General features: G+C 43.3%; 1 long non-coding RNA gene and 1 pseudogene across 1 annotated transcript; one reads left to right on the top strand and one right to left on the bottom strand.

Annotated features, from left to right (window-relative positions):
* The first annotated feature begins 761 nt into the window (after window positions 1–761).
* Window positions 762–881, top strand: LOC118610357 (annotated as a pseudogene).
* Window positions 882–4,128: 3,247 nt separating this feature from the next.
* LOC107501575 lies at window positions 4,129–6,116 on the bottom strand. The gene is made up of 3 exons (XR_001594802.2): window positions 6,014–6,116; window positions 5,564–5,811; window positions 4,129–5,094 (listed from the first exon to the last, which is right to left on the bottom strand). It is a non-coding gene; the product is annotated as an uncharacterized LOC107501575 (long non-coding RNA).
* Window positions 6,117–15,463: the final 9,347 nt, after the last annotated feature.

Here is a 15,463-nt window from a genome sequence, read left to right as displayed (position 1 = left end):
CAAGCAAGACCCAGGAGTCTGGGCTTTATTTCACCTCCTCGAGGGTGCTAGCAGAGCCTTGACAAGTCGAGGATACTCAAAAAAGATTATTCCGCAGCGGTGCGTAGGAAGAATTGAAAGGGAAATCTGATGGCTGGGGGTGTGGGCGCTGAGTTCAGGAACCCCTGAAATAATGCTGATCTCAGGAGTTCCCTGCTTAAAACTCTCTGGTGGCTTCCCGCCGCCCCCATAGGATCAAGTTCAAAATGTTTCCGTGTGCAAGCCCTGAGCCTTCTGTTTCCTTTCTACTTGTCTCTCCAGGTATGTTATCTCTGAGCTTTGGCCCCGTGGGCCTTGCTTCAGCTCCTCAGCTGTCAGGGCCGTCCCACGCTTTAGCCTGCATGTTTACTACTCCCTCCCCTTGGCACTTCTCTCCAGGCAGGTGGCCCAGGCAACCTCTGCTCATCATTCAGATTGCAGACTTGACCTGCCCACGGAAACTGCTCCTGAGCCTCCTGTTACCCGCTCCCAGGGCAGCCTACAGTTCTCCTGGGTACATTTGTCATCACATCTATATTTGTCAAAATTTTCTTACTGCCTGCAACCCCAAAGGGGCAGGGACACAGTGGGCTCACCCATCACTCTCCGGGTTCCAGAACATGGCAGGAGGCTTTCAGTAAATAGTTGCTGACCGATGAAGGGTAATGAGATTCTTCTAGTAAGATAATGGTGATAAAATGACAAGGAGGGGAGGGGAAATGCCAATTTAAAATGTCATGCTCATCTACAGCCATGCCACCCTGAATGTGGCCGCTCTCATCTGATCTCGGAAGCTAAGCGGGGTCGGGCCTGGTTAGTTACTTGGATGGGAGACCACCTAGGAAGACCAGGTGCTGTCGGCATTAAAAACACACACAAAATTTTTTAAAAAAAATTTCATGCTCTCTCCTCTCCAAATTGAATACTCTAGAATAAGGGGACAGCAAATTATGGATGTGGCCAAAGCAGCCTGCTGCCTGTCTAGAAAACGCAGTTTTACGGGAGCAGAGCCAAGCTCATTCATTTAGGTGCTGTGTGTGACTTGGCCTACAAAGCCCAAGGTATTATCTGGCCCTATGCCAAACAAGTCTGCCAAGCCCTGCTCTAGAAGAAAGACTGCAGTAGAGGTTAACCATGATGAAAACAGTGGCTCTCTTTATGTGGCAAGATTACAGATGAGTTTTAGATTCTTCTTAATTTTCTACATTATTCATATTTTTTGCAAAGAACATATATTTATAATCAGTAACATGATAAAGGTTATTAAAAACCAGATTGAGTACCCCACTAATTCTTTTTAGTTTTTAATTTCTAAGTGTTTTATACTCCACCTCCCCTCTACCCCCGCCGGAAAACTTGTTAATTAGAGCAATTTTCTTTGCTGGCTTTGGAGAACATCATAAAATGTCCATAGGAGCTACAGAGGAATTCTCTGTTCCCCCGGTTCCTACACCGGTGGGACTATGCCTTTCCGCTATTTTATGAGTCTGGCTTTTCATTCTGAGATCAGAGAATCCACTGAATATTTGTATAAAACTTGAATTTCACAGAATGTGTACCTGTCATATACTATACATGTCCCAATCAGCATCTTTATGAAAACACTGGTTGATATCTAGCAGTATTCAATTGGGACTTTTTTTTTGTTACATTTTAATAGCAATTATTAATATTAGCTTAACATTCAAAACATAGACACGGCTCTAACACTGATTGCAGATTTAAAAAAAAAATGTTAGCAAATGACTTTAATCAAAACAAAACAAATAACTCGGATATTTAAATATCTGATTTTAAAAAGCAAGGTCAAATTTCCCACTGAGATACCTCTCTCCTTCCTTTTCTTCCAAAATGTCTCCAAATAATTCAAGTGATTATTATGGAAATTTCCTGTTTATAAATTTCCATTAGAATGTAAGCTCTATGAGAGCAGGAATATTATTGCCTGTATTGTTGATGATGAGGTCCCAGCATGTAGACCCATAAGAAGTCCATGGTAGGAGTTCAAGAATAATGACCATAAAGGAAATAGATAAGAAAAAACTGGCCTCCAGGGAAAGTGGTCTTTTGAAAAACTTTTTTGTTAATTATAAGAATTATATGTACTTTTAAAAACACTTAGAAAATTGAGAAAAATTGAAGGAAAAAAATCAACTTCATTCTCTCACATTGAAAGCCGTTGTTATTTTATTACATTGCTTTCATTTTTTCCATATGTATAATTTCTCAATGTCATGCTAACCACATATTATACAATTGTCTTCCTTTTAAAATTGATCTTACGGTATAAGAATTTTCAATGTAATTTCAAGGCCTTTGTAAACATTAATTTTAATAAGTATCTAATAAATTGAGTGGAATTGCATTATTTACTTAATATTTCCCAGTTTCTTTTCTTTTGCAATTATAAATAATGCAGCAATAAATACCTATGTGTATTTAGCCATTTTTCAAAGAAAGCACTTGGCACGTGCTATGTCAGCACAGAGTATAGGCTTTGCTGCAGTAACAAACAACCCCCAAATCTCTGTGCTTACGACAGCGGTGGTCCATTTCTCGTGCGTGCTCTATGTCTACTGCGAAAATGGAACAAAGTCTTACAAAAATTCAGTTCCCTTCAATTCAGCTCAACAAGTATTGGTTAAGTGCCTGTTTGAACAAGGCCCACCTCTGGCCTGAGATGTAGTCGAAAAGATTTTCTGATGAGTCACAGATAAATAAAAACTGGGAACTCTGTCATTGTAACATGGCAGAGAAAAAAATCAATGGAGGCAAAAGATCACTTTTCTCCTCTGGCCATTTGTATGCTGTGCCTGTATTGTTTTAGATATGCCTCTTTTTCTGTCTGCCTCTTAAAAACTCTCCTTTGTGCGCAGAGGTCACCCCAGCGTGTCCCTATGGCAATGATATAGCTTGAGCTGACTCAATGCCAGGCACTAGGATCGCCAGCTTTGATTTCGCAATGCTTTCATGCTCCCATGACCTCGAAAGCTGTTGTGAAATTTCCCAAACAGAACACATTTTAATTTACCGAAAACAGTAAAATAAAATGAAAAATTCCCTTTAGACAAATAATTCTAATTTAAGGAATTTTCCTAAGGAAATATGCCACCAAAAGGAATTAAACGAGAAACACGTGAAGATCTTTGTCATAGGTCTCTGTAACAGCAAATAATGGTGGCTAAATTGTGGCTTCTTTCCTAGACTGAATAGCATGAATCAGTAAACATTAATAAGTATGAAATTTTTATAGATGCTTATGATTTAAAGCCAGTATGGGGGACATGTTTATGATTTATGCTTGTGATTTAAAAATAGGGGGAAACAGTACAATAAAATTCCACCCATGTTGTACAATTTTGTATGAAATAAGAATACATTTAAAAAAAAAAAAGAGTAGTAGGAGATACGGCAAATAAAATGGTTAGTTTGCTGGGCCATGAGAATTTTGCATCCTTTTTAAAGATTAAGTATTCTGTTATTTTTGTTCTACTATTTGGAACAATAAAACTTTTAAAAATATATAATAAAATCCATTCCTGGGAGGGACTCTTTGTCAAATTAATGTGTTCTAAAAGTTGGAAAGAAAGCCCGAGGCAGATAACTGTGTTGCATGTCAGTTTGTAAGTTCTTCAGGAGGCATCTTATCGGTTGCTCCTTTGACTGATATACCCTTCCTTCTCGCTACTCGGGAACTGAAGAAGTTAGATAAAAGTTTTTGAAACAGAGCTGTTCGAGAGAAAGAACACTCCTTATTCTCTGCTCTCTTGCTGTCACTTCTCAAAACTCAGGAAGTCACTAGATTTGAATACTGAGATATGTTTCTATTTGAAATGTGTGGGTCTAGGTAATATAAGACCTTTTTCAGAACTGACCATATGCAGGTCTTTCATTGTGCTTTGGACTGGGCTATGGTGGACGCCCAAAGAATTGCTGATGGATGCACCCCAAAAATTATATTGCACACCCAACACCTGAGGGAGAGAGAGACTGTGTCCTTTAGAGCAGCAAGCATCCCAAAGCCGGGGGCAGGAAGGACAATCACCTGGGGCACTGGAGCCCTTGTGGAGGACACGCCTCACCACATGCCTTCTGCAGGGATATCTTGAGGAGATGTGGGTGCTCCCATGATGGAACTGCCCTGGGGCCTTCCTGCCAGTTTTCACACGCTTGTCAACAAAAGGTGGCGGGAGGTGGCTAATAAAAACCACCCAAGAGCTGCTGGTTTGTGGAACCATGTTAATTCATTCCTTTCTTTATTGGAAGCTCTCTTGGCCCTGACACTGAAGGCAGACTCTTGGAACCGCTGTAAATCCTTGGATCAAAAGCTCTTTGGAAATGTTCCTGTGCTTTGCCGTTTGAATCTTTGACACACCGATAAGGCCAGAGATTTTTTTTTTTTTTTTTTAAGTAGCTTTAACAACAACCTCTCGCTGGTGGTGGTTTGTCAGTTTTTGGTGTTTTAGGTCCGCCTAGAACAGATCCAATTTCCTACCTTGGTAAGCCTGGCGGCTCGCACATCATAGCAGCAGGGGCCTTCTAAATAATATCAATGGCATCCATCATTCTCGGCAGCCAGTGGCCGCATGCCACAATGTCACCTTGGCTGTACTCCTGCAGACAGTGTGGTGGCTGCTGACAGCAGCATCTGTCTGGCTGCTTCTCTGGGCTGAGCCCGAGCAGTGAAGGGACCAGCATTGGTTCGTCAGGGACCAGGGCGAGCCTTAAAAAGACAAGTAGCATATTCTCGGGGTAGGAATGTGTGACACAGGTGCGTCGAGTGACTGGTGCGTGATGGCTGGGGCCAAGCTGGCATGGGAAGGCACGGGGTCAGGCGCCCAGGCAGTCTGAGTGGCCCAGCTGCCGCCACCGGCCCTGTCTCCGTACAGATGTTCTTCTACCCCAGTTAGTTACAAATTTAGCTGAAATACGTCTATCCCTTGGGGGCACCGTGAGGTTTCGATTACCTTTGCAAAATATTTTGCCGTCCTCAGTAGAGATGAGAGGGCCATCGTTAAGTATGAGTGACGAAGGAGACTTGGGCCTTTGCTTCCATGTGGTAGAAGGTCATTTATTCTTTTTGTGATGCAGTGAAGCCCATTTAAAAAAAAAAAAAAAAGGAAAGGAAAGATTTCAGAAAACCATGGGAAATGGAACCTTCAGGCTGCCAAGTTTCAGGAAGGAGAGAATACTCTGAGTGGTTTTCAACTGTCTGCTGTGATAAATGATTAATTTTCCTATTACATTACATTAAAGGGATTAAAAATGATACTGCCCTCCTTTTATATCCAATTTTATGAGTCACTCGTGTGACGGTGTATCATAAGTATTAAAAATAGACCAGTTAAATAAACCGCCCCAGCAGAAGGCTCCTATGTGACGTGAGTCTCTATTAACCCTTCCTTTCTACTGGAGGGGGTGGATTCCCTTCTGGAAAGGGGCCCCCGGAGCAATGATGGACTCCGAGGCCAGTTCCTATGGGGCCACAGGCTTCTGGGGAGCCAGATCTGTACCCCTTCTGCGGCCATATTTCCTGCAGGCTCACCGTTGGTTTCCTTGGGCTGCTGTAACAAATCGACGTGGACTAGGAGGCACAGAACACAGAAATGGATTCTCTCTCAGTTCGGGAGGCCAGAAATCTGTCATCAATACATCAGCAGGGCTGTGCTCCACCTCAAGACGCTGCGGAAGGGCCCGCTCCGGGTCTCTGTCCCGGCTTCTGGTAGATCCTTGGCTTGTGAGAGCAGAATTGCAGTCTTCACATGGCGTTCTCCCTTTGCGCATATCTGTTCCCTTTTCATAAGAACATTGATCAGATTAGGGTCCCACCTACTCCAGGAGGACCCCGTCCTAACTAATGGTAGGTACCCTTAATGACCCTATTTCCAAATAAAGTCACATTCTGACTTTCTAAAGGTTAGGACTTCAACATATGAATTTTGGGGAGACAAAACTGAACACGTTAACAACCATCTAAGCGGGCCTTTCTTGATACCTGTCTTGCAACTTCAGGCTCTCCATCCTGACGCAGCAGGTAACTTGCCATGACTGTCAGGTTTTTCAGTTAAAATCATGAGACTGATTCTCCCTGCAGTCCCCATCCTGGAAGAGGGAAAAAGCCAGCGTACGTGTAAGCCCAGCATAGATGTGGAACCCGCCCAGCATGTGCCCTCCCTGTTTGCCTTCCTTCCTCCTTCCTCACATCACAAGGCCCTAATTTCACTCTCTAGCCAAATCTCCTTTCAAGGAATAGTCTGGAATTTATTCACACTAAAGGAGCGAAGCACAGGATTGTGAAATCTGAGTATCAGATCTCACAGTCTGCATAGTCTAAATCCCTTATACAAATGACCTTGACACTTGAGATATCAGAGTCTCAAGCCCAGTGAATGAATGTCCATCATGGAATTCTGGGCCCTCGTGATCAAGAGGGACAGTGTTTTTTGGGGGGAAGGGGAAGGTTGATTATGAGAGTTCCCATGAGGCCAACTCTTCCTCTCCTGGTTAGTGTTCATGGGTTTTCATTTGGATTCAAATAGTATCTTCCTTGGACCCTGAGATTCTAAAGGAAGTTGGGTAGGTGGGGGACAGACATCCCACCCCTTGAGTGGGTGAGAATCCCAGAATCACCTGGAAGGCTGGCATGGTGACCCCTACCCCACCTACCCGTCACCACCGCACACGCTGATTCTGATACACTCTGACCTGCAGTGAGTGAGTCCAGAGGTGGAGACGGGCATACACTGAGATCCTGCTCCGGGAGCTCAGGATGCTGAGACATTTGACTTCTCCTTCATCTCAGTCAGGAAGAGATCTTCACAGTGATTACTGAAATCACTGGATTGACAGCGACCATAGTCGTTACTGTTTGCTATTCGTTGCCCTTGATCTTTGCTCCTATTTTTGTCTTCCGCTTTTTCTTCTTTTTGTGCTTTGAATTAAGCATTTTATGTGTCTCCTTTCTTGGCATATCAGTTATAGTTCTTTTTATTATTTTTTTTTAGTGGTTGCCCTAGAATTTGCAATATAATTTACATCCAATTCAAGTTCACTTTCAAATAACGCTATATCTCTACATGGGTAATGTAATTGATAATAACATACTAATAGTAATTTCTTTCATTCCTTGTATCATTGCTGTCATTCATTTCACATATACATAGGCATATATATGTATATATACATATATACATAAGATAAATACATAAGCATACATAATTGAATATATCATTACTATTTTGATTAAAATGTTAGATTAAAAATTTTAAACAGAAAAATTTATTTTTTCTTCTCTTATTCCTTCTTCATCACTCTTCCTCTGTTTATACAGATACAAATTCTGACCTAGATTATTTTCCTTCGCTCTAAAGAACTTCTTTTAACATTTCTAGCATGGCAGATCTACTAGAAATAAAGTTCCTCGATTTTTATTCATTTGAGAAAGTATTTCTCCTTCACTTTTGAAGGATAATATTTTTAGGTTACAGAATTCTAGGTTGGTGCTTAATTTCTCTCATTTAAAATATTCTACTTTATTTTTGCTTACATGGTTACTGAGAAGTTGGATGAAATTCTTATTTTTGTTCCTCTATAGGTAAGGTGTTTTATCCCTCTGCTTTCTGTGGGAATTTTTTCTTAATTTTTGACTTTCTGTAATTTGAAAATGATATGCCTAGATACAGGAGAGTTTTCTTGTTGCATTTGTTTGTTTTTTGAATTTTTCCTACTTGATGTTCTCTTAGCTTCCTGGATCTGTGTTTTGGCCTCTGACATTAATTTGGGGAAAATTCTCAGTCATTATTGTTTCAAATATTTCTTCTATTCCTTTCCCACTTTCTTCTCCTACGTAATGCATACGTTATACATTTTGTAGTTGTCCCATAGTCCTTGAATATTCTTCTCTGTTATTTTTTCAGTATTTGCTTTCTTCATTTTTAGGTTTTAGAAGATTCTACTAATATATCCTCTAGCGTAAAGATTCTGTCTTCAGCCTGTTCAGTGTACTTAATAAGACCACCAAAGGCATTCTTCATGTCTGTTACAGTGTTTTTGATCTCTAGAGCATTTCTTTGGCTTTTTTTCCTTAAGATTTTCATCTCTCTATTTACATTGTCCGTGCCATTCATGCATACCGTCTACTTTATCCAGAGTTCTTATTTGTCATAGTCATTTAAAATTCCTGGTCTAATATTTCTGCCATGCCTGGTTCTATACTCATTTTTGTCTCTTCAAATTGTGTTTTTTGCTTTGTGGTATGTCTTGTAATTTTTTCTTGATAGGCAGGCATGTGCTGAGTTAAAGGAACAGCTATAAACAAACATTTAGTAGAGTCTTGCGGGGCTTAACAACAGGGATACGATCTGGGAAATGCATTACTGGGTGACATCGTCATTGTGCAAACATCACGAAAAAAGATTTAAAAACAGGGACACCTCCTGATAACATGGGAGAGACCCAGGAACACCATGGAACTCACCAAAATGGCTGAAGCCACCCCCTTAAATACCATTTTCAGTGAAAGACAAAGGAAGATGTTAGGGGAGGCAACCAGGAGAAGCTCAGTAAACAAGGGCAAGGTTGTTAGGCAGATTTAAGTCTTTGCCTTCTGCATCAATAAGAATTTCTAGAGATAAGGTTGTTCCCTCCTTTCTGGTATGGGAAGGTAGGCACTCTTTACAATGGTAAATATCTTTATTTAAGGGTTTTTTCTTCTTGGTTCTCAGAGCTTCTCCAGTGCCTGCTGTTTCTTAAAATTAACCAGCCTAAAATAATCCTTAACCAGCCTAAAATAATCCTTATGCCAAAGAGACACATTTGGGGGTGACGAAATATGTTCCCCTACAACTCCTAGACTACAAACCTGTACAGTATGTTACCATAGGCGATTACAGCACAATGGTGTTTGTATAACCCCTTGTACTACATTAAGACAGCTACGATGCCACGAGGCGATGGGAATTTTTCAGCTCCCTTATAATCTGTGGGACCACCATCGTCTGTGCAGGCCTTCATCAACCTGCTGTTATTCAGAGCATGACTGCAATGCAGTGCTGATGTGGGGGCGGGGGGTGGGGGGTGGGGGAGGGAAGCATGCTGTAATCCTATGATGGGTCACGGTCTTTTAGTGAGCCTGTGCCTCTGAACTGTGAACTTCGCAAGCGTTTCTCAGTTTCTAGCTCCCTCCTTAGGCGGGGCAGAATGGCTAGAGCAGCAATACCCAAACTTCTTGGCACCAGGGACCGGTGCTCCTATGAGAATCTAATGCCTGATGATCAAAGGTGGAGCTGAGGCGGTGATGCTGGAGCTGGGGAGCGGCTGCGAATACAGATGAAGCTTTGCTTGCCTGCCACTCAACCTCCTGCTGTGCAGCCCGGTTCCTAACAGGCCACTGACTGGTACCAGTCCACGGCTCTGGGGTTGGGGACTCCTGGGCTAGAGTGGACTGGAGTTAGGTGTTTACCCTCCACCAGGTTAGTTAGGCCCTGATCATATACCCCAGCAGATTAGGATCTGGTTAACTAGTTTCCCATGGAGACAGGCCTGCAGAGCACCCTGGCATATTCCAAAATGGTTCTTTTTTTCCTTGCACTGAACTTTTTAATTTTTAAAAGTCACATGTAGTCATATAAACCTTTAGTAAAGTCAGAAAATATATTTGAAAATTTCTGTAATTCCCTTCTTTACCCAGAGATCACTACTGTTAATATTCCTGTATATTTCGTTTCTGATTTTCTCCTATGTATCTGTGCAGACAGATGGTAAATAAATTTAGAGTTGATATTGTAGATTCCAGTTTCATACCCTACTTCTTCCAATTAAAGTGCTATTATGAGTATTTCTGTGTCACTTAAAACTCTTATACATATTACACTCAATGGCAGCATTATCTACAGGGTTTAAGTTTTCCGTTATTTTATTAACTGTCTCCTTATTTTGGAATTTTAGATTTGTTTTGTAATTTGAGGGCATAAATGTTTGCTAACACTTGATTATTTCCTTCGGTTGGTGTCCTAAAAGGAGAATTGCTGGGCTAAAGAACATGGGCATTTGAAAGGATCTTGACATATACTACTAAGCCATCTCTAGAAAGCTCCTGCCTGTGACCCTTCCACATCTTAGTTTTGTCTTCTATTTGTACTGCAGCTGTCCGACATATGGGTGGACAGTTCTTTGTGGAGTAAGAAGCCAACGAGCAGAGTCTTGGTCTAGAGGGGATGTGGAACCCACTTTCTCATCATTTCTGCTAGGATCCAATGGTATCGCTAAGCCCACAATAACAGTACCTCTCCTCTTTTACTCAAATGCTTTATTTTTTCCCTCACTGCTGTTGGAGACAGCTAGTGAGCATAAGACCAAGAACTCAGAGAGAAGAAGGCATTGCCAGAAATCAGTTACTTATTTTTTTCCTTAAATAAACCCTATCCATAAGAAGAAGTAAATGGGAAAGAAGTGAACCGAAGAGATTAGCTGCTCACACTTCCTCCCAATAAATCATGTCGTAGAAGCTGCAGGAGGCAGATATTTAGTATTGACAGAATCATTATGTCATGAACCAGGAAACTGAGTGATATTGGTAGAAATACTGGTCAAGTCAGTGTCCAAATTGATCCTGAAGAGACTTTTAGAAAAATCAGACGCTACTGAGTGACCGGGGAAAACCTCTCTGGTTGACTCCTTCTTCCTAAACCCTTTCTTTCATTAAGTTTTTACTATATTTAAAATTTGTGAAAAGGTGTACCCACAACCCAGCTTATTAAATAAAACATAAATAGAACAAACTTTTTGTTTACTTATTATTACATTTTCCTCTCTCTACTTTCACACCCCATACCCAAAGATAACCACTATTCATAATTTAATGTTCTTCATTGTCATGTATTTTCTTATACTTTGCTACATCCGCCTGTATTCCTCAAAACATAGCATTGCTTCCCATATATTTAAAAAACTTTTATAAGGATACCATGTGCTTCTTCCTGAAACTTGCTTTTTTGTTCCTATGAAACCCATGAAATTTATTTATGCTGAATAGATAGATCAAGTTCATTCATTTTGGGTGCTGTTTAATACTCATCTGTATGTATATACCATTTATTTATTGAAATTTTTAATGATAAACATTGAGGCGGCTTCCAGTTTTTCATTTTGAGAGCAATGACGCTACATATATTCTCGTACATAGTCTTGTGTAGGTAAGTTCCTTTGGGTTCCTACACAGCTGTGAGTGAAAGGTCAGCCCGCCAATACTGTTCCTAGATATAGCCCATTTCCTCTCCAAGACAGCTGTGTCTTCGAGTTCCCCTTCCCCCCCGGCCTCATCAACTCAGCAGTGCCAGACCTAAGATTGTTACTCTGATGGGTTTTAGTCTGTCTGCCCCTAATTACTGGTGAGTTCTAGCATTTTTTTTTGCATGTGTTGATTGGCCATTGGTGCTGCTTCTGTGAACCTCTTTGTGTTTATATTGTCTGCCCCCTTTTTAAATGGACAAATCTGGACAGAATGAGCATCACTGTCGACCCTAAAAGGGGGAGGAAAGTCATAAGTAAGGGGGCAGCACTGGGAAGTGAGGATGATTTGTCTGGATGGCGGTAACTGCCCATTCTTTAGCTATCAGCTGATGGAAGCGCAACACCCCTGCTCTTCTTGAGGGTGGGCAAATCTCCCGGTCATCATCCCCTAGGAACGACTCTACAGAACCATGTCAGCCCAGGTCACCCAATGAATCAGTTCAGGGCTCTCTGCTACAAGCATCAGGAACCAGCTCTAGCTAGTTTAAACCAAAATGGAATCCAGGCCTGGATTTAAATAAAACATACATAGAACAAACTTTTTGCTTAATTGTTATGACATTCTTCTGAGACAGGAAGAATGACCCTGAAGCATTTCACAGAACTGGCCTGGTGAGAAACCACCCTCCACCTAGACACTGGCATTGGGGACCATACATACTGGTGACTTTGACAAGAGTGTTTCGCTGTTGTAGTGGGAACAGAAGGCCGATTTGAGTGGGTTGAGAGAATGGGAGGAAAGGAGGTGGAAACAGCCCTGTATAAACAGCCCTGTAACGGGAAGGAGAGAGACGAGATTGTAGCGGCGGGGTGGGGGTCAAGGGCTCAAGAGGGTCTTGTAAGATGGGGGATACAGCAGCCTGTTTGCACGCTCATGGGGAGGATCCGGTGCTGGAGAGAGCCGACGGTCACGGGAGTTTCCGAGTAGGTGGGAGGGGTTGCCATACTAAGTGTGGGGAGGAAGGGCAGGCCACTAACGAGTGAAGCTGCTGGGGACAGATGCGGGGAGGCCAGCAGATTGGGCGAGTTGGGACATAGAAGTTCTTTTCTGATCTGTCCCATGTTCTGGGTGAAATAAGATCTATTGCCAATAATTAAAGCAGCGGGCAGGATTTTGAAGGCCTGAGAACAGAAGGGAAACATAGAAATCGAAATTCAAAAGTTTTTGTTTTCTTAAGTCCTGATTTTTTTTTAATATCCTATGATAAAAATCAAATGAAAAAAAAAAGATGCCTTAAAAAGATTCACTAATGAACAAAACTGGGACCATTTTGTGTATATTGTGTTACCTTTGGAATGACCTATGGGTCAACAGGAGCAGTTTCTCTATCAAAGAACACCACTCAGTTCTGGAAGCCACGATCTATTGACCTTTCTCCAGAAATGAGAGTGACAGAATAGTTCACATTTGCTTATCCTAAGCTTAAAAGTCCAAATTGGAATATTTATTCTAACTCACTACCCTTCGGAGAATGAGAAAGGAGTCTTTTACAGCAAAGGGGACATTTTCACCAAAGGCAATGCACCGTGGCAGGCACTGCATTTAAGAGAGGAAGAGACAGAGCCGGAAGCAGCCAGCTTTGCTCTTGTGGGAGTGCACATGGTCTGTTTAGAATGAGAGAAGCAGAATAACCTTCTGTGGGTGTGTAAACAGCACCGATGATCCTGCCTTCCACAGAACCCACGATGCCAAGCGCAGTGGGTGTTTCAAAACCAATGTTTTGAAACTTACCGCCTACACTTGCCACCTCCCTGCCCGCTGAATTTCAACACAGGGTGAGTGGTGCAATGCTGCTGTCCCCGGGGCAGAAATCCTCCTCAGAGGCTGTAGGATGGGGTGGGCTTCCTGGTAGCAGCGTCCCTGCATAATGACTCGATTGTGTACGACTTACAAATAAATTCGATTTGAATATTTATTTTCAGAACGAAATTTTGCCAGGCCATAAATGTTCTCTTTGGCCCTCTCCTCAACATCACGCCTCTGATGCTGCCTTCGGCAAGCACCAACGAGAGGACAGATTCGACTACCGATGGTTTGTTCAGTTTCATTTAAAAGGATTATTGACCCTCCCCACCCCAGGCCTGATTTCTGTCAGAGGTGATCTAATTTCTTTAGCAGTCTGCACCTGGGGACTCAGGTTAACTTGTTAATTGAGTTAGAATACGGCCAGACATGAGACGACCTTCTTTTAACTCTAACCTGCGCCTCACGGTGAAACGCTGGCTGGAATGAAGTTTTATGGGTTGGAAAAATAAGAGCTGATGAGTGACAGCCAGCGTGTGACATTGGTGACAGTCATTCTGAGGGGGAACACACGCAGTCTCAGAGCTAGAGAGGTCTCTGAGCACGCCCAGGAGCGGGAAGATGGGGCACTTCTAAGTGGTGTCTGCTTCTTCTGGAAGCTTCGACACACAGCAAGAAACCCTGGGCTGAGAGGCATGGCTCGGCGCCCTGGCTCACTCCTCAGAGGTGCCCTCCACTCCCCAGGACCACAGAGGGAATGCTATTCTCCGTGACTCAGCCGGCATGACCTCCTTGGCACGTTCCAGTGCGTGTTTTGCGGGCCAGCGCTCCCAGTCCAATGCAAACACCCCACCAAGCCAAGCAGATGGACGGAGCAGCTGCCCTGTCCCGGGAAATAGGAGACCCCCCCACCCTGGCTCAGCGGGGGAGGGTTCCCTGTGGGGACGCCACGTGTGACGACGTGCTTAGGGATGCAGGGCGTTCTGAGGATGAGAGTGATCGCAGCAAAGCCAAGGAGAGCCGAGAGCTACTGAACACCAGGGCAGACGAACGTCGGGCCGTGGCTGGCGGCTGGCAGCTGGCCTGGCGGGGGCGGTGGGCGAAGCTGCGCCAACAGCGGGCGTTAATCCCCGCGAGTGACGGCGGGGCTCGCTCTGGGAACACGCCCCACATCCACCCCCCTACCCTGCCCTGATCATTAGACCGGGCCACACCGCACGGCACTGGAGCGTGACTTGTAGGGCACGCGAGGAAGCGTGTCCGTGTGCCTCACTCGATGTCTAAGCATTGAGCAAGGAATCAGGAGTTCCACAGCGGACACTTCCTCCTTAGGAGGTGCTGGGCTTGCCAGAGGACACGGAGGCGGAGGCGCCCCTCCCCAAAGAGCGTTTGCGACTCAGTCGTCACGCCTGGGAGCTGAAGGAAAAACTGGATGGAGTCTAGCTGTACTGAATATTATAGCGCAACTAACGCTGGTATAAAACAGAGATTTTTTATTGCATTGTCGGGCTCATATTAAACAAGAAGGGAAGACGTGAGATAAACCCAGAGTTTATTGGAGAACAAGCAGGTGCGGATGGGAGAGTTGCCTTGAGCTGCAATGAGTAGTCTAAGCCTTGGGCCACAGCCCTATGGGATGCAGGGGGCAGAAATAGAGATGTTGGCATCGGGCCCCTGGCCCTCGGTAATCGCAGACTCAAGTCCTCTCTGGAGAAAAGCTTCCCCATCTTAGATCCTCAGGATTCCCCCAAATTAAGATGCACCAATGAGCTCAGAACCAAAGGACATGAAAAAAGACAAGCAAATAGGCCACCACAAGTGAGAATCGGCAGAAACTACGAACCGCAGAATTGGACACAGAAATAAATAAAATAACAAGATAGCAAATGTTTAAAGACTGAAGGGAGTGATCACGAAACCAAGCAAGCAACGCGAGACTAGGAAAATGATCAGGAAGATTTTGAAAATAAATAAATAAATAAATTTGAAAAATAAAAAATAGAATTGTAAAAGTTAAAAAAACCACCTCGATGCGCGGGTAAAACAGCAACTTAGATATAGATAGAATATTTACCACAAGTCAATTACTATTCTAGGCTGGCAGGATATAACAGTGAGCAAAACAGAAGCCCCTCCCCTCACGCAAGTTATAAAACAGTAATAAAATGCACAGCATAATATTTTGAAAACTGTAAACCAGGGAAGGGGGCCCGAGAGCACTGGGTGTGGATGTATTTTAAGCAGGAAGGTCAGAAAAGGCCTCGCTGAGGGGTCGGCATTTGGGTGAAGATTTGAAGGAGATAAAGGAGCTGAAGGAGAAACTCATGAGAATATTGGGCGAGGGAAGCATTTGGGGGTCAAGGGAACAGCGAGCAAGGCAGCTAAGAGGAGGGAAACCCCGGAGAAATCCGA

The sequence above is a fragment of the Rousettus aegyptiacus genome, unplaced genomic scaffold (genome assembly GCF_014176215.1).
Source record: "Rousettus aegyptiacus isolate mRouAeg1 unplaced genomic scaffold, mRouAeg1.p scaffold_m13_p_12, whole genome shotgun sequence".
Taxonomy (NCBI): Eukaryota; Metazoa; Chordata; class Mammalia; order Chiroptera; family Pteropodidae; genus Rousettus; species Rousettus aegyptiacus.
Note: the sequence above shows the minus strand (reverse complement) of the source record. Positions and strands in the feature narration are given on the sequence as shown.